We start from the raw sequence: 20,635 nt of genomic DNA on the forward strand, positions 1-20,635 counted from the left end.
AAAATAGGTATAATCACAAGTAAAGTTATAAAACATTTCTTCTTATCCCATGTTACTGGTTGTTGGTCCACATTAGTATCAGTTATTTCTGAATTTCTCTTAGTTCTCATTCTAGCAGAATTAAAAGGCAGTTTTCTTTGTCTAGCTTGCAAACATACTTCACAGGTAATATCATCCTTTAGACAAAAGATTCACAATCTTTTTCTTGCACTGATTTCATCAAACTCCTTTTTTCATAAATTTTTCTGTATAATATACAACACATCATAATAACATATAGCATAATCATAGTACAAATAATTGCACATAAGTAGCTTAAAGATTACAATTAGACTAAGAATATGAATAAAAGTTTAAAAAAATATAATTTAATATACAGATGTTTTATTATTTTTTATTAAAAAAATACAAAAATATTTTCAGAAATAAAATCACTCATACTAATTTCACAAAAATTCAATTTTAATTAATGTGATGGCTGATGTTTGATGCAAGTTTTTTAATACTTATCATAAAATTTTGTAATTTAATTCTTAAATCACCTCATTTCAAAATATTCAACCTGTTTCTTGTTTTCCATAATAAATTATTGATTTGACTAAAGAGATTTCCAAAAGGTAAGAAGAGAGGAAAACCAATAATGTTGGTTCTTTGACAACAACTTTTATTTTGGGATACTTCTCTTGGATGACTTTTAAATTCCAAAACTTAGAACACACACGTGTTTTGAACAAGACTTAAGGTTGAACAATCTTCTTCAATGCAATTAATTCTTCTTCCATTATGTTGTCCAGATCAAAGCCAATATTCAGATATTCAATGCCTTGGAAGCAAACTCTTTTTTTTTTTAAGCCCAAAGGGGCAATTTGCCCAGAAGGACTATTAATTTCCCTTTGGCATTTTGCGCTGTTCACTATAAACAGTGTTTCACTTTTCATATTGTTGCAAACCAAATGATAGAGCCCTGCATTATATTTAAAGAAATTAAATAATCAAAAATCTGTATGCATGTTTCTCGCACTATGAAAAAACAATGGCACCTAGATACATCAAATTTTGAGTAATGCAGTCCTCCACTCTAATATGGGCATTTGAAAGACCAAATTTGGAATTTGTTTTATTATCTATTTCATATTTTGTAAAACTTAAATGAATTTTTTATTAAACTCGATATCAAAGCGAGTAATGGGAGATGTTGTGATCCTTTATTTTGCTTCTTTTAATTGCCCTTTGTGTGTTAAAAATTGCATATACAGTCAAAAGTCTTTAATCTGGACGTCATAATCTGGAATGATCTATAATCTGGACCTCAAGGCTACAAACTTTCGGCGCATGCGTCAACACATATTGCGTTAACGCATGCACATATTATTTTTTGCAGACTGTAAGAGCAATTTTATAAAAGTAAGCTTGAACTTTTGATTATGTCAAATAGAATTTCCGATGCTGGAGCTCCCAAAGGATCTAGAAAACGAAAGTATGCTTCAATGTCCATCAAACAAAAAACGAATTGCTATAAAAAATGGATAAAGGCATATCCTTTGTTTATCTAACTGTTCCGAAATCTGTTTATCAACTTCACGCTGCTCTGCGGGGGGGGGGGGGGGGGAAGACGCGGCGCGCAATGAACTGGAAGTTGATCAGACAGCATTATCCTTATTTTCAGGGCAGATGTTTTTATTTTATTCGGCTTATAATTCCTTACTAAATGTAGTATTTCATCTCGATGTACTCCGTCTTTGATATGATTTAAATCAAATTCCTCATCATTATAAATATCAGGAATACACATCAAAGAGTTTTCTGGTTGCAATTTTCTAATTTCGACTATGCGTAATGTAGGCTTTATGCATGCGCGCATTGAAAGAAATGTTTAATAAAGTAAACAAGTAAATATTGTAATATTTAATAATTTGTAAATGGTAACATTTAATATTTAGTAACTTGTAATTGGCAACATTTTGGATACAGATATAAAAATAGAACTATGCTGGTATTGCAGTTCTCTGTGATTATACATTCTAAGATTGTAAATAAATAGTTTCTAAAAGCTAAAAGTGTACCCTCATAATAATATATGGTGTCAGGAAAATTTTGCTTTAAAAATAGAAAGTTTAAAACCACCAGAGCCGATGAAATTTGACGGAAATCTAGCTTCGAATTGGCAGAGATGGCTGCAATCATTTGAAATATATGAAGTAGCTAGTGGATTACATAATAAAGAAGAGAAGGTAAGAGTTAATACTTTTCTTCACGTAATAGGAATTCGTGGTCTTGAAATATATAATACATTTCCTACAGAAGAAGGTAAAGAAATTAAATTATGTGAAATTAAGATAAAATATATGAAATATTGTATTCCTAAGAAAAACATTACATATGAAAGACATTTATTCTTTACTGGAAATCAAACCGCGTCAGAAACCATAGATGAATACATAACTGACCTTCGAAATAAAGCTAGAACATGTGAGTTTGCACAATTAACACATACTTTAATAAAGGATAAAATTGTTTGTGGTATTAAAGATGACGTAGTGAGAGCAAGATTGTTACATGAAACAGAATTAACATTAGAAAAAGCTCTTGATATATGCAGATCTGCTGAAATAAGTGCACATCAAATGAAAATAATAAAAGAAGAGGAAACTGCTGTAAACTTAGTGAAAAAGAAACTAAATACACATAATAAGCATACCTACAAAGAGGTAAATACCGAAAAACAAAAGATAAAAGTTTGTTCTAAATGTGGACATCTCATGAGTATCGAATGTGTCCAGCATATGGAAAAATCTGTCATAAATGTAAAAAGGAAAATCATTTCGCGAATCAGTGTAAAAGCTTTATAATAAAAAATGAAGCAGTAAAGGTAAACAAAAAAGATAGACAAATTAAGTTAATAAATCATGACACTGAGAAAGAGTTAGAATTTTATGTTGGCACATTAAACCTTAATTCAGATAACAAGGAAGAGAAATGGACTGTTGACGTTAATGTAAATAAAAGTAAACTAAATTTGCAGTTAGATACTGGAGCAATGTGCAATGTTATTTCTAAAAACAAAGTGAAATTGCTAAATGTTCTGATACAGAAATCTGAAATTAAAAGATTAGTTACATTCTCTGGGAATAAAATGGATACTTTAGGAAAAGTAGTACTTAACTGCCAATATGGAAAAAATAATTATGTTGTGGAATTCCAAGTTATTGACAAAGAAGTACCTTCTATATTAGGATTAAAATCATGTTTGCAACTAGGTTTGATTCAGAAAGTAATGTATGTTTACACTGAAGACTTACTGGAGGAATACAAAGATGTATTTGAAGGCTTAGGTTGTTTGAATGGAGAATATAAAAGCCAGTTAAAACAAGATGTAACACCAGTCATTCATCCTCCAAGAAAAGTACCCATAGCTATACGTGATAAAGTTAAGAAAGAATTACAAAGAATGGAAAATTTAAATGTTATTGAGAAAGTAAGAGAACCAACTGAATGGGTAAATTCAATGGTCACAGTTGTCAAACCGAACAAAATAAGAATATGTTTAGATCCTAGAGATTTAAATAAAGCTATAAAACGAGAACATTATCCTATGTTAACCATTGACGAAGTTGTCACTCGAATGCTTAACGCAAAAATATTTTCTGTTTTAGATGCTAAGAGTGCTTTTTGGCAAATCCAGCTTGACGAAGAAAGTAGTAATTTGTGTACATTCAATAAACCTTTTGGCAGATACAAATTTAAAAGATTACCTTTTGGCATATGTTCAGCTGCAGAAATTTGCCAAAGAAAATTAAGCCAAATAATAGAAGGTCTAGAAGGCGTTGAATGTATTATAGATCATATCTTAATATGGGGATCTAATGAAAAGGAACATGAGCTATGACTTAAAAAAGTACTCCAGAGAGCACGAGAAAATAATTTGAAGTTCAATAAAAGTTAATCGAGTGAATTATATAGGGCACAAGTTAAGTGAAAATGGACTAAAACCTGATTTTTCTAAAGTGAAAGCAATTATTAAAATGCCAGAAACTACAGATGTGCCTCCGCTACTAAGATTTTTGGGAATGATTAATTATTTAGCCAAATTTATTCCTAACTTTACTAACTTATTACTGCACCATTAAGACAGTTACTTGAGAAAAATGTTCTCTGGCACTGGACTGAAAAGCACGAAAAAGCTTTCGAAACACTTAAACAACTGATTGCAAAAGCACCCGTATTAAAATTCTGTGATGTTAATAAGGATGTAACTCCTTCAGTAGATGCAAGTTTTGAAGGATTAGGTGCTGTTTTACTACAAGAAAACCAACCAATTGCTTATGCTTCCAAAGCTCTAACGAAAAGTCAGAAAAATTATGCTCAGATAGAAAAAGAGCTTTTAGCTATTACTTTTGGATGTTCTAAATTTCATCAATATATATATGGCAAACGTATTACAGTTGAAACTGATCATCGACCATTAGAAAGCATAACTAAGAAACCACTTTTTAAAGCACCACAGCGATTGCAAAGAATGCTGTTAAATTTACAAAAATATGATCTAGATGTACGATACAAAAAGGGGAAAGACTTATTAATAGCAGACACTTTGAGTAGAGTATATTTGAATACAACAGAAGAAGATAATGATGAAGATACAGAAATTTGTACACTGATTCCAGCATCTGATGACAAAATTTATGAATTGAAGAAAGAAAGTGAATGTGATGCTACACTACAGTGCTTAAAGAAATATATACTGAGAGGCTGGACAGAAAGGAAACATCAGGTAGAACCTCAAGTCAAAATATTTTGGGACTACAGAGATGAGTTGACAATGGAAAATGACTTATTTTTCAAAGGAGGAAGGGTAATTTTTCCTTTATCTATGCAAAAGGAAATGTTCAATTTAATTCATGAGGATCATTTTGGTATAGAAAAATGTAAAAAAAGAGCTAGAGTTGTTTTGTTTTGGCCACTTATGAACAAGCAGATAGAAGATAAAATTTCAAAATGTTCTATATGTAATGAATACCAGAACAAAAACATAAGAGAGCCTATGAAACCACATGAAATTCCCAATTTACCTTGGTATAAAGTTGCGACTTTATTTGAGATTAACAAAGATGTATATTTATTAATTGTAGATTACTATTCCAACTTTTTTGAAATCTCCAAACTACCGGATACTCGAAGTCAGACAGTGATCAGTTACATGAAATCTCATTTTCCAAGATACGGTATGCCATTGATAGTGATATCTGATAATGGACCTCAGTTTGCAAGTAAAGAATTTGCAGAATTTGCAAAGAAATACAAATTTAAACATATATATCAAGCAGTCCATACCATCCACAGTCGAACGGATTAGCAGAGCGTTCAGTACAAACGGCAAAGAAATTGTTAAAGAAAGCTCAAGCAGATCATGCTGAACCTTATTTAGCATTGTTAGCTCATAGGAACACTCCAGCTAATGAGATGCTAGGATCACCAGCTCAACGACTTACGAGTAGAAGAACAAGAAGGATTCTTCCTACATCGGAAGAATTACTTAAACCTCAAGTTGTGAAAAATGTAAAAGAAAAAATCAACCAAGAAAGAACTAAGCAGAAGTCATATTATGATCGTCATACAAAAACATTACCGTCAACTAAATAAAGGGGATCGTGTTAGGGTAAATCAAGATAATCGCTGGAAACCAGCAGTTGTAGAAGAAGTATATAAGATGCCTAGATCATATATACTTAGATCAGGTGGATCGGCATTGAGAAGAAATAGAAAAGATATTATAGAAAACAGTTCAGCTGTTGAAGAGAATATCAGAGGAACAGAACAAGGAGTTAATACACAGAAAACAGATGTAAAAGGATATGATTCCAGATATTCTCAAGGGCAAAGTTTAGAAGATCAACTACCAAATTCCACTAACTCAGAAACAAGGAACGGTGAGCTAAGAACTAGAAGTGGGAGAGTGATTAGAGAGCCGGCCAGGTATTTGGACTGATTTTAGACTGTTAAAACTTTTGAACTCTTTAAAAAAATGGAAGATGTAATATTTAATAATTTGTAAATGGTAACATTTAATATTTAGTAACTTGTAACTGGCAACATTTTGGATACAGATATAAAAATAGAACTATGCTGGTATTGCAGTTCTGTGTGATTATACATTCTAAGATTGTAAATAAATAGTTTCCAAAAACTAAAAGTGTACCCTCATAATAATATAATGAAACTTTCCTTTTTTGTAAATTTTGATACCCTTTAGATCATAATTGCTCTTTATTTCATAAATTACGGTTTCATATTTTTAATTTTATAATTTCTGCATGCCATCTTACCAGATTTAAACTGATGATCTATAATTCGGAAAAACCGATAATTCGGAATCGCCGAATTCCCGACGAATTCGGATTAAAGACTTTTGACTGTATTAAAAAATTTATATATTTATAAAATATACTAAATATCTTTTATGTATTTTTTCCTATATCTATTTTATATATCTTCCTTATACAGCTTAATGCTTAATATAAATCAGTAAATAATTCTTAATTTTACAATATTAATAATATTTTTGTAATCAATGGTATCTTCATTATGCTGATCAACTGGGAATGTACATTTGGCTGTTTGTCCCTTGGCCATTACAGACACTCTTCAACATTTGATAAACTCTGTTGGGAACCCATGTTAACCATGAACCCATCAGTAATCCTCATACCATTAGACAGTAAATTAATATTATTGCAGTTACGATTTCAAAATCTTCTATGCCATAATATAGTTTTAGATACCTTCCCTCTAGCTAAAGCACTGGTGTTCTTAAATTGTTTGTCAAAAAATTATACAAATCCTTTTCAGTTCTATATCCTCCTAAAATTGTTTTGTTGCTTTCTTTCTCTTTTTTATGATTTATTATCAAATAATTTAACTTCACAGTCATTTTTATCTACAGCCTATACTGTACATACTCATAGTTCATACTTAGCTTTGGAAGATATTATACATCATTCAAAATACATTTATCAGTTTCCCTTGTACATATTTTCTTACTTATCACAGACTGAGACATTTCTGCCAAAAAAATTTCTGGTGCAAAACTTATATTTTTAGTATCTGCTAACAGTTCATCATTAAACATATGTGCAGAACCTGAATGAGTTATCAACTAACTTGTACTGCTTATATCATAATTATTTGTTTCATTTACACTTAAAAATGATATTCATTAATTAAAAGTGCTAACTTATCTTTATGCAAAAACTATCTTAATTATTATGAGTATTTTCTTACATATTTTATAAAAATGCTTTTGTTTTGAGAGAACTCTTTTCTGCATAAGCATAATATTTTTGTAATGAATGGGATCTTCCCATAATCAAATATCCATTTCTGTAACATTTGAAACATATTTCCTCATTTGATCTTGTTTCATTACAAAATTTGTTATAACTGTATTGATTCTAGTTTCTTCTATTATTTAGGGGTTAAATTTATTAACTTTTTATCACCAACTGGCACTGATTTCCAAGCACTAATGAAATATTTATAGTACTTGCATATTATCCTGTTGACCATGAAACTGTTATTGAGTAGAGCATTTCGGCATCAATAATGGATAGGCATGATGTTGTAGAGACAGTAGGTATTTTGGAAGCAGGCAAGATGAAAAATTAGCACCGCTTTCACCGGGAATCGAACTGCAGACCTCTCAATTATGCGCTGAGTGTGCAGACCACTACACCACGAAAGCTGGAGAAATACCTTATAATGTAACAATGTACTTATAACATGTCATTTTAATGTGATATAACCCTGATTGGTTCCCATTAAGCCATGTATTGTTTTTCTGTTTTCTGAGCAAAGATATAAATTAAACTGTTATTTTGTACTCTTTTTTCCCTTGCATTTTTGAGGGGGGGGAGGATTGAAAAAAAGAGAAAAAAATTGGAGATTTACTTTTTACAGAACTGTAACCAGTAGTTTATCTTTAAAGTTATGAAATTCAACTATAAAAAAGTGTATATTTTGGGGTCTGGTTAAATGTTAAACACCCAATTATAAAAATAAATTCTTTTAATAAATCAAAATATGCACACAGTGTTAGAATAACATAAATCTCAGCAATGAATAGAATGTGTACATGAACTTCTAAAAATAGAAGGGAAGAGTTCTTTTTTGCAGTCACGCAGAGATGAGATTCTTATCGCGCATGTGCAAGGAGAAGAACACAAGGCGCTGAAGAAGTGTAGGGGGAACTACAATATTAATGGATACGGTATCCAATGGCTAACAAAATAGTAATAGACTTGAACAATTACCTGTGGGAATTTTGTATTCATAGCATTCTAAACAGAGGTACAGATAAAATTGGAGGACACACAAAACAGTATTAATCAACAAAAACATTTTTTATAAAATGCAAAGATGAAGTAGGTCAAACATCGAAATTATCATCTTTACATCAATTGTTCTTTTAATGACTATAACCTACACACCTGAATGACATAATTCCAGAACTAAATACACCTTGAATTAAAACCACTAAAATGGCAATAAAATGCCAAATGTGGCTAGACCTGATTTGTTTCCAATTTTGTGTTATTAGGTGTTATTAGGTGTTAATGCAATAATGTGTTATTAGGGCTACCCTTCAGCCAAATTCATACTGCTAAACCAATTCTGAAAACTTTTCCTTGCACTTGACATATTAACGAAAATTTTGTAATGTCACAAGGAGTATACATTGCTGAAGGGGGGTGAGCCACCAGTTTTTTTTAATTTTACTAATGAGCAAAACTACCTTTATTCTTTCATATTTAATATTAAAAAAATCTGATGTGACTTCTTAGTAAGGAATACTAAATTATGTGCATTTTTTTGCTGAATTCCATTTAAACTTACTTCCTCAAATTTCATTACAGATATATTTGTCATTCAATTAATTCAGTTCTCACTTTGTGGCAGGGCAACAAAACCACAAAATATCTTCATTATTAAAAATTGAAAAACTGTTAAAACAGATACAGTTAAAACAAAAATTTTTACAATTAAAATTAGTTTCTACACAAAAACAAGCAATTCGGCTGGCAGGCAAGAAGACAGATTTTTTGGTGCACAAAACTGAAAGTTTGGTCCTACTTGGCAAAAAGACACAAAGTGCAGAAACTGGCTTAATTCATTAGTCTTCTAAGTTTCAACTGTAAACAAATATAGCTGCTATGGTGAAAAAAATTAAGCTTAGACGTACTTAAACAACTTTTAAATTGCTCATAATTCTACAACTATTGCATGCAGACTAACTAAAGGAATAAAAAACTTAACCATAAGTCAAGAACAACATAATCCAATCTTTTTAAAGCAAAGCAAAAAAAAAAAAAAAAAAAAAAAAAACAACTTAGCTCACGGAGCCGAGTGACAGAGTGGATATATATGTATACATATTTACATACTTTTTTACTTACATATATTTACATACTTAATTCTTTTCCAACAACATTTTTCCACCAAAAATATTATCAATTTGTTCCACTCCTTCAAACACAAATACCTTAAACAATTGATATACTACTTTCAATTTAAATATGAAAGGCCTACAGATACGTATAGATATTTTAATAGACTTTTGTACATACAAACTATATACCAACAAAACTTTTGTAAATAAACATTTCTGTAGTATCCACTTCAAGCATCCCATTTATGACCAATTAAAAATTAATAAAATTTTTAAATACACCAACATCTCTTTTCTGATAAAGTACAGGCAATACCAAGCTATCAATATGAAAGAACACTAGGTAGCTTAATTATTAACCATCATGAGATCGATGAAGCTCCAGATAACTGAAATTGCAAACTCCTAGAATACAGCCCTTATGTAGATCAACTTCACCAACATATTACAACAGGGAATTTAGAAATTATTAAAGACAGAACTTTAAAGCAATTAATGATTCTCAGTACCAAATTTTGACCCACTTTCAAAATTAGCAAAAAATTCTGCATCCAACAATTCGAAAAAAAAAATCTAAAAACTTTCATAGTCTTCTCCAACTACAAAACTAACTTACCTACTATAACTTACCTAGAATGGAAAGAAGCAATGCTCTCCAACAGCACACGTAATAAACAAGACTTAAACAAGAACGTTAAAATATTGAAGAATCTTTTCACCATTACAAAAATTGGCAAAGCCAGTAACAACTTTAGTATCATTTGAAAGGTTTTTCTACTATAATCTGATTAAAAAAGAACTCCACAATTACCTATCATAAAACTACAGCGAATATCCTGAAAATATGTTTCACTGGAATTCATCGAAGATGGAAAACAACCACAAATATATTTTACAACAGATTCTCTTCCCTTAATGAATTGCCCAAATTTCACAGAATGCTAGTCAAATCAACTGCACAATGGCAGCTGTATTTAAAAAATACTCTTTTAATAACTACATTGCTTTTAATAATGCTTTTTTTAAACAAATCAATGGTATCCTAATGGGAACCAGCTCTAGGTTAAGTGATCTGTAATATGTACCTTTTTACCAAGGAATTTCATTTTCAAAAAACAGTTATCTCAAGTACAACGTTCATATTACTCTAACATATACAGATACACAGATGATATTATTACAATCAACAATTTCAATAAAATAGAATTTGATCACATTTATCCTTCATGTTTGAAACTTTAATACTAGCCTTCAACAAGGAGATATTAATTACCTTGATTTGCAAATTATTAATTTTAAAGACATCAAAATTTACGAAAAAAGAAGAGATTTTGATTTTCTTACTATTAAACTCATCCGTTAACACTCCAGTATCTCCAAAAGAGTAATTCTAAATACCATACATACTTAACTCCTTAGAATAAAAAAATATTTGCAACAAAGTCGAATACCGTAATTTCCGGAAGAAACGCTGCGGCGTTTACATGTTTAAAACTTAAATTTTTAGCGGGTGCGGCGCTTCTACCCATGCGGCGTTTAGATGCACTAAAAATAAAATATTTCCTATGATGATCATTGTATATAGTTTGAATAACTTTGTCATTGTACATAGTTTGGATGGCCTTGTCATTGTACATAAACTGGTACTGTTCCCATACAAAAGACCACTCAGTTGTTTTTTGCAAACATTATTTTGTTTACATTCTTTCCCTTGAACGGACCTACATGCCTTATTCACCCTAAAAGGGATCTCAGAACAATAACTTTCTTCCCCCTTTCAAATCTGCATTCTCATCATTTTGAATGATTTTTCTTGGCATTCTGCCAGATACAGATCCCATCAGTTTGGGTACAAGTATATGTTGGATAGTTTTTAAGTACGAAGGGAGCAGAAAATTTTTGAAAATGGCACCTAAACGGCACAGAAACTATACTGCTGGTTATAAGCTTAATGTAATTTCACGTGCTGAACAAATTGGAAATAGAGCAGCAGCTCGAGAGTTTGAAGTGGACAAGTTCAACGTTGTAGAACTGAAAAAGAACTTAAAAATATGCTACAACAGAAACGAGCCAAAAGAAGTGGTACTGTAAGGTGGCCGAATCTAGAAGATGACCTTGCAAACTGGATAAAGGAGCAACAAGGAAAGGGAATGGCAATTTCGACTGTAAAAATTCCCTTAAAAGCAAAAGTTATAGCAAAACAAATGAACATAAATGATTTTAAAGGAGGGCCCTGCTGGTATAGCAGATTTATGAATAGAAAAAATATTTCTGGGCGTACTAGAACAACAGTTGGGCAAAAATTACCAATGGACTGGCAGGATAAAAAGGCATCTTTTCTAAAATATGTGACAGATATTATTGGAAAAAAAAAAAAAAAAAAAAAAAAAAAAAAAAAAAAAAAAAAAAAAAAAACACTTATTCGGTCACAGATAATAAATATGGATGAAACGCTGTTAGCTTTCGACTCTCCTGCAAACAGAACTGTTGATGAAACTGGTGCAAAACTGTATCTGTGCTTACGACGGGGCATGAAAGAACGTCATTTACATGTGTGCTAGCTTGTGCCACAAACGGTGACAAGCTAAAGCCGATGATCATTTTAAAACGAAAAACTATTCCGAAGGGAGATTTTCCTAATGATGTAATTATCTGTGCAAACGAGAATGGCTGGATGCGCGAAACAATCATGCATAAGTGGCTACAAAAAAGTTTGGCAGTGTCGTAAGGGATCATTTTTTCCAACCAAAATGGTTATTGACAATGGATTCGATGCGTGCTCAGTTACTTGAGTTAGTGAAAAGAAGATATCAAAAATTGTCTACGACCGTAGCAACAATTCCTGGTGGTTTGACAAAAATCTTACAACTATTAGATTTGTCAGGTAATAAATCCTTCAAAGCTGAAGTCCGAAAGTGGTGGAGTGTTGGATGAGTGAAGGATTGCATACGTATACCAAAAGCGATAAAACGCGTAGAGCATCTTATGAAGAAGTTGCACATTGGGGAGGAAGTGCGTGGAAATCGGTAAAAACATCGACTATAATAGCAGGGTTCAAAGAAGCTGAAATTATATCCTTAGATAAAGAGACTGTAAATGAAGAGGATGAATGTGATGATCTGGAAGACTTAGATCAGGATTTACTAAATCTTTTTAATTCAGATAGTGAAGAATCAGATTTTGATGGCTTCATATGATGTATAGTTTGCTGTAATTCCTTTTTTAAGTAAAATTTAAAATTTCCTTTTGTCATCCAAATTTAATATTTTGTTGTTGCAACATTTTTTATAATATAGTCTGAATATTACCAATATGGACTTCTTTAGTAGGTAAATATAAGTATATTCGTGAACGTAAATATATTATCAACATTTCTTACCTTTATTTTTGAGTTATGGTTTCATTTCATGCATTTTTCTTAACTGATATGTCATATATCAGGACACAGGTTGAAATTTTGCAACTATACGGCCCACGACGATGTCACGCGCAATTTAATCTATTGCGGCGTTTCTGTGTAATTTTAATTTTTTTCCCGCTCTTTTTCTCGAGTGCAGCGTTTACGCTGATGCGGCCTTTCTTCCAGAAATTACGCTACTTACAAGAAGAAATCAATTATTTAGTCAGCATTCTCTTAGAGAATAAACTACTTTTTCTAAATTTCTCATCTATAGTGATATGATAATTATTACTTAAACCTTAATTGGAGGTAATAGTTGGATGGCTACGTAAGAAATTTAATGTAAATATGTAAAAAGATTTTATTTCTTTTCCCTTTCAATTATTAATACTACTTTCTACTATTTTATCAATTTATTAATGGCAAATTTTCTTGCTTTTACTAAAAAAATTGAGCTTTTTAGTTTCAAAGACTTAGGTAGCCCGATTACGTGAAGACTTTTATCTTTTTTCACACATTTTTCCTTTTCCTCAACTTTGAGCCAGTACTACTTTCACGTTTTGAGATTTTACAGAAACGCCCTTTCCCGTGGTAATAATTTTTAAAACCGCACCCACATTTGACTTCCACAAAGTTTAACAGAATAGGATTTTTTGAACACATGTTTAGATAGTTTGTTCTGCTATTGGACACTTTGAACCTTATCACATACTTTTTCCAAGAACTACCATCTTCAGCTTCTTCAGAGCCACTATGAATACTACAAGTAACTCAGCTTGGCTATCTGAAGAATTAAGTAAATTTTTGTTTAGCAAGTTTGCATTTTTTCAATTTTGTATTTCATAGCTTCTTTCAATTTCATTTTTATTAGACTTTCATTTTTTGCCGAAATAGGCTCTGCCATGATTTTATTATTTATGCAATCTCTATGAAAAGTTATTCATTTTCTGGGAATTAAAAGTTTAGTTAAGCATAGTAGGGGACAACTCATTTTTAGAATACTATTTAAATGACTATTTGGTTTAAAGGATACTTATATTGCAATCTATCTTTATATTTGAATTTGGGATTTGCATTGAATGTTTTTAGACTAATTTGGTTTTTGTCAAATGGTCATTTTACAATATGCAATGTTTCTTTTTTAGTCAATTTGAAACAATGTTATGTTTTATTCTTTTTTCCCAAGTGTTCTGAAGGCATGTAGGAAAAGTCCTAGTACATTTGAGATTCACCTTTTTCGGTTTTATACGAGTTTTTACGTAATATAAATTTGTTTCTTTTTTCGGTTTTTGATCTCAAATTTACCGGGAGAAAGAAGCACGTTTTCAAAGCATATTAATTAAATTCTATGAAGCTTTAATTCATGTTCCCCTGATGAGTTCTGAATTAAAGTTTCAATAAAGAGAGATTAATTTTTATATTTTTTTATCTTGTATATATTTTCCCTTTTTGCATTTTTAGTTTTCGACTTTGTACTACTATAATCATTTTTATTTTTAAATGTTTTGATTTTTATGTTTAACCCCTTTACAAGGATGCAATTATTAATATTGTTGAGGAATCGCCTTGCTTTGACTCCAATTTACTTTTAACTTTAGATACTTTAAGTTTATTTTACATATTTTGGTTCAGCCGATTACAATCAAAATCTGTGCACAACTACATGTTATAGCAAGCCTATACACAATATTTCAATGTGCTGAGGCTAATCATTTTTGAATTATGCAAGATACGTACGTACGTACAGATGTCATGAAAGACATCTCTTCTGAATCCCTTTTAAATCCTTTTTGTAACCTATTTTGGGAAAAAAAGGTCTTTTATTCTGTCCTTACATACAGATGTCATGCAAAAACATCATTAAATTTCATTCAATAGCGGTCAAAATGGATATTTTCGTTGAAATGTGATACCCAAAAATATTTGGGATTACAATACTTCCTTTACTTTGTACAAGTCAATAAAACTCTTGTTAAAAATAAATACAGTACAAAGTCTGTAATCCGGACGTCTATAATCCAGAATGATCTATAATCCGGACCTCAAAGCTACAAACTTTATGCGCATGCGTAAATGCATTAACGCACTTACGCATGCGCATAATGCATTTACGCATGCGCATTTAATGTACAAGGCATTTCAGTTAATGTTGCAGATTGCGCTGTTCCTTAATCTTCTATTTGGATCCAGCTTAATATTTTTTGCAGACTGTTAGAAAAATTTTATAAAAACTAAGCTTGAACTTTCGATTATGTCGAAAAGAGTTTCCAATTCTAGAGTTGCCAAAGGATCTACAAAGCGAAGCATGTTTTGATGTCCATTAAACAAAAAGTGGAATTGCTGCACAAAATGGATAAAGGCCTATCTGTCTCAAAATTATGCGAGAAGTATGGCATTGGAAAGTCCACTATATATGACACAAGAAAAAGGAACTTTTTGAATTTTTTCTGGAAGCATGTTAAACAACTTACATTAAAAGAAATGTTTAATAACGTAAACAAATAAATATTAAGCTTTTTTTTTTTTTTTTTTTTTTTTTTTTTTTTTTTTTTTTTTTTTTTTTTTGTAAATTTCAATACCCTTTAGATCATAATTGTTCTTTATTTCATAAATTACGATTTCCTATTTTTAATTACATAATTTCTGCATGCCATCTTACCAGATTTAAATTGATGATCTATAATCCGGAAAAAATCCTTATCCGGAATCGCCCGGCGAGTCCAGATTAAAGACTGTATATATAGTAGTCAGAACAACATTTTTTAATTTACTTTGTAAGGAGAGCTGTTTACTGACATTACAGACAAGATCCAGGTGGCCCTCCAACATGGTTTGATCTAAAACAGAATTTAATTCCTGAGGAAAAACCTGGCGAATGGGTGTAGGAATATCATAGGTATCACAAAGATTGTGGTGTAGGAATATTATAGGTATCCCGACGAGTCCAGATTACGGTCTTTGACCTGTATTTTTGTTGATGAGAATTTCTTTCATATATAGAACAAGCTAAGGTCATGATATTTGTGAAAAAGAATATTGAATCATTTGTGTTTATAGGAAAGGAGGGCTGGCACACATGACCATGATATAAGAGTAAAAATTGTGCCTTGTATTAATGTGTACAAAAATATGCATAATACATGCATTTTTTATTACTGCAATACTGTATTCTACAGGATAAGAAATAATTAAAGTCTAATTGAAAATTGTTTATAACTTTTTAAATAGTTAATGAGTTTTTGTGGAAAAGAAAACATTTTATTTATTACAACGGTAGATGTTTATTAAATGACATCTCCTTTATATCACTGCAGGCAGACCATAACACACCATAACACAAGTTCTAACCTTGCATGAGTGAGTTCAATTTCATTTTTGTACGAAATATGTGGTCCTTGGTAGAAGCACAAAGATGATGGTGAAGTGTGAAAGGGCCTTATGAATTGTTAGATGCAAAGACCGTATGGAATTGCCTCTCAAAGCTAATGCACAAAGATTATAAGTAACAGATATTAAGAAGATACAATTGCCCCTCAGTATCCGGGATGGAAGAAAATATGCACTAAGAGTTCACTCAAAGTGTGCAGAAACTACAAAGAGATCTATCATTGTAAGGAACAAAATGTTTTTTGTTTCATGAAAATTTGTTAACTATTAAAAAAGTAATAAAGAATTTTCAAAAGGAATTTAATTCTCGCCCTTCCATTACAATCTACTTGGAAACCCCCAATAAAAAGTTAAATAAAAATTTACTGATGTAATTATTTCTCTCCTGAAAATTTTCTGTGGATACCGATGCAAATGACACTTTCTGAAAAATTATTTTTAGTGATTAGAAAACATACTATGTGTATGTTATAAAACAAGGGTAGCCAAATTTTATCAAAGTGCTACATGCTATGGCTCAAACCAAATTGAAGAAACACACCCCTCAAAAAACAAATTTTAAAAATTCAGCTTTGAACCAGCTTCAATTTCAAATAGTATGTTTCAATATTTACCTTGACTTACCTTTTGAATTTCTGGTTCCAACAATCATACCATCAAAAATTTTTGACTAAGTTAAATTCAAGTAGTCAAAGTCTTAATGTATATTTGCACTATAGCAATTAAAAAATATAAAATGCTGCAGAGTTTACTTTGATGCAACTTTCTGTCGTTATACAAATATGACACGTAATTAAAGAGAAGCCTTGTTATGACATGGCTCTAAGAGTAGAATGTCACATTCTTTTTATCTCTTCAATGTCAGAATAAAACTTTCCTTTGAAATGATACTTTAGTTTTTGTAAAGAAAAAAGAATAATAAGAAAACAAATCTGGAGAACATGTGGGATGACTAAGTACACATACTTATTTTCAGGACTCAGCGACTCTGGGAAGTCATTACTGGCCGGAGGGAAGATCCATTATCATGCAATAGAACAGGTTTCCAACTTAATAATGTAAGATTAAAATTACAGAACTCCGGTGTTGTATCAAGACGTCTCTTCATCTGTTGTGAGATGACTGTTTATTGCACTTATTCCAAAGTATGTTATTATGTCATGTATACACGTCACATATTTTGAATTTATTTGGTTGAGGAAAAATATATAATGAGCTATTAGGCAAGTATTGGTACTACACATGTAAAAGTGTTTATATAAGTCATTCAAGTACTTATTTGTTTATTTCAATGTGAGACAATTTAAATGTGAATAAGTGTATTAATTATTAAGTATTGTTTTGTAAAGTATACAGTGTTTAAGCTTGTAAACTCATTTGCTGGTTCAGTTTTCAGAGTCTGCTTCACTTTGTTTAGCACAATCTTACCGGGAAGGGGGGGGGAATAAAGTCCTTCAATTAGCTCATGATTCCATATTTGGAAATCATTTAGGCATGTGGAAAACTAAAGAAGGAATTAAACTCTCATTTTATTGGCCAAACATATCCAAAGATGTAGAACAAGCGAAAAATGTCAATTAAAATGTCCAGAAAGACAATCTGATAAAATTCCGATTACTCCTATTGTTTGCGCACCATATCCCTTTCATACAGTAAATATAGATATTATTGGCGAAATTACAATGCCTTCATGAAGCAAACATAAATATTGCTTATGTTTGATAGATAATCATTCAAAATGGCCGGAGGTCATACCTTTAAAAAGTCTTCCCCCTAAAGCTACTTGTGATGCTCTTTTAGACATTTTAATGAGAGCCAGTACTCCAGAAATTATTTGCAGTGATCAAGGCACTAATTTTACCTCACAATTAACTCAAGAATTCGAAAAAAGGTTAGGAAGTCATCCTCGTTTTTCGACACCTGGGTATCCTGTGTCAAACGGCTCAGTGGAAAAATGGAATCGTGTATTTAAACAAATATTACATTATGAAATTCGCACAGATCCTGTTAATTGGGACAAGTGCATACCCTATCTACTTTTTGCATATCATGAAGTTCCAAATTACACTGCAGGTGTATCTCTATTTAAATTTATGTAATGCCTGCTTAATTCTCAGCTGTTTAAGCTAATCAGCCAAACATTTACAATTGCAGCATTGCTTTCTCAATTCACCTTGTAAGATAAATCTCATGTCTTTAGCACGTGTTTAATCTTCCCAGAATGAATAATGAAGACAGATAATCGTTTACGCTTAGATTTCAAAAATACCAAGTGAATATAATAATAGCAAAAGCTGAACATTCATTTGTACTATGGCTTGGTAGTTTAAAAACTAATATGTTAACAATGTTGTGCTGTTTGTGCCTAATAATATAATAATTGTTTAAATATGTGGAAGTCAGATAGTAAATTAGAACCTAATAATTTGGCTCTTAATTTCAGCAGTTCTATCAATGGCCAAGCTACGAAAGACCGCTGAATACTGATATTTTCTCCCAGTGTCCAACTCAGGAGATGTGCTGGCTGCATGGTTTTTGTGACTTTCTCCTTATGCAATTTGAATACGAGCCACTTTTCTTTAGATAAGAATAGATTCTTCTATGAATATGATTCTGCCTTAGATTCTTCTATGAAAAAATTCCTCCCGTTAGGGAGAGACTCTCCATGTCCTTTGCCATATTTAAATAACCAGAAAAAATAATTTCTATGTAATTTCTAAACTAAGAAAACCAAAAACTCATGGAATACCAGTTAGGAAGAACAGGATGGCTACAGTGCGAGTACTCTCTTTCTTTAGTTAGACTGTCATTCATTAGTATCATTAATATTAATTCATTAGTAATTAGTACTTCTCAGTAGAGCTGATAGAAAGAGTGGCAGTATAGGTGTTAAAACTTTGACTGACGTAAAATCAGCAATACACCCACAGAGAAGAAAAATGTTTTAAATTTTTAGAAATTATTTTACTCTGAGAATTTTAATATATTCTAATATAACAGAAAATGTAACAGAAATAGTAATTAAACAAATCTGATGTGTACACCACATGATTTCCTTGTACAGAATATTAAATTATATGCATTTTTTTTTTTTTTTCTTTTCATTTAAACTTATTTCCTTGAACTTCATTAGAGACATATTTCTCATTCAATTAATTCAGCTTTCACTTCGCGACAAGGCAAAAATACATAAAAACTCAAACTATCTATATTAAAAATTGGAAGATATAGAAAAACATAAACCACCAAATACAGTTAAAAAAATTTTTTTTAAATTTTTCTACAATTAAAAATAGTTTTATGCAAAAACAAGCAAGGTGAGAAGTCAGATTTTTCAGTGAACAAAACTGAAAGTTTATTTTTGGTCTCACTCGGCAAAAAGACACTGAACGCATAGAAAGAAAGCAAGAAAGGTTCATGCAAATGCCACCAAGAGTGCAGCACTATAAGTGAAAACAGATCGATGTGTACATGAACTGTGGAATTCTTTGACTTGTTGTTTTGGTTTTGTGTAGTGGCCATTTTGAAGATAGGCCTCTTGAAGTAGGGCCTTGCTGGCCCTGAAAGATATTTTTACCAATCTTGCCACTGTTAAAATATTTTTGTAGTAGATGAAAGCATTTTTTTTAATAATATTTTTGGCATATTATTTGATGTACTCAGAAGTATTCAACGTATACATGATACACAATTTTGAAATCTGCAAAAGAAATTTCATTGCGTATAAAATGAAATTATGTAAAATAGCAGATAACAAAATGTCAAAGGTAAAAATTAACTCTTATGAAAGAAAAAAAAATCTTTAAATGTTTAATTACCATTCTTTATAAATTTAAAAATTAACTTTTCATATATTATTAATAAATTTTTGTTAGGCACTATTAATAAAAATGAAAATAATGAAATTCAACATGAATAATCTTCAGCGTAAGTGTATTTGGAAATTTAAGATTCAAAATAACTTGTAATTCATTGAAGATAGTAATAAAGTGCACATACCACATTTAGTGCTATTATTGCTTATAACAAATGTCCCAAATTTCAAAACAAATACAAGTTTCCATATACTTTGGGGGAATTTTGAATTAAAAAAAAAAAAAACTCTATTTTTTTTTTAAGATACACAATGAAATTCATCTGAATTCAACAGAAAAACTTTAATAGGTTACAACTGAAATATTTTTTTTTTCAAATAATTAAAAAAAATATTGAAAAATACAAAGTTTTAAAAGAAGTCAGAAAAAATATATGAATTTATTTGGATTAAAACTAAATTTTGAGTTACAAAAAAAGAAACTAAATAAGTTTAGCTTAAAAGTTGATATTATTAAATATTATGGGGTCAACATTTTAACTGCTAATTGGAAAAAAAAAAAAAACTGCCACTGTGATTTTTATAAAACTAG

General features: G+C 30.8%; 1 protein-coding gene across 7 annotated transcripts in view; it reads right to left on the reverse strand.

Annotated features, from left to right (window-relative positions):
* The window catches only part of LOC118185255 (uncharacterized), a 472,173-nt gene that overhangs the window by 225,018 nt on the left and 226,520 nt on the right, over positions 1-20,635 (reverse strand). The window lies entirely within an intron of this gene.

The sequence above is a fragment of the Stegodyphus dumicola genome, chromosome 5, assembly GCF_044657685.1.
Source record: "Stegodyphus dumicola isolate Sdum_Otavi_A_Nest chromosome 5, ASM4465768v1".
NCBI lineage: Eukaryota > Metazoa > Arthropoda > Arachnida > Araneae > Eresidae > Stegodyphus > Stegodyphus dumicola.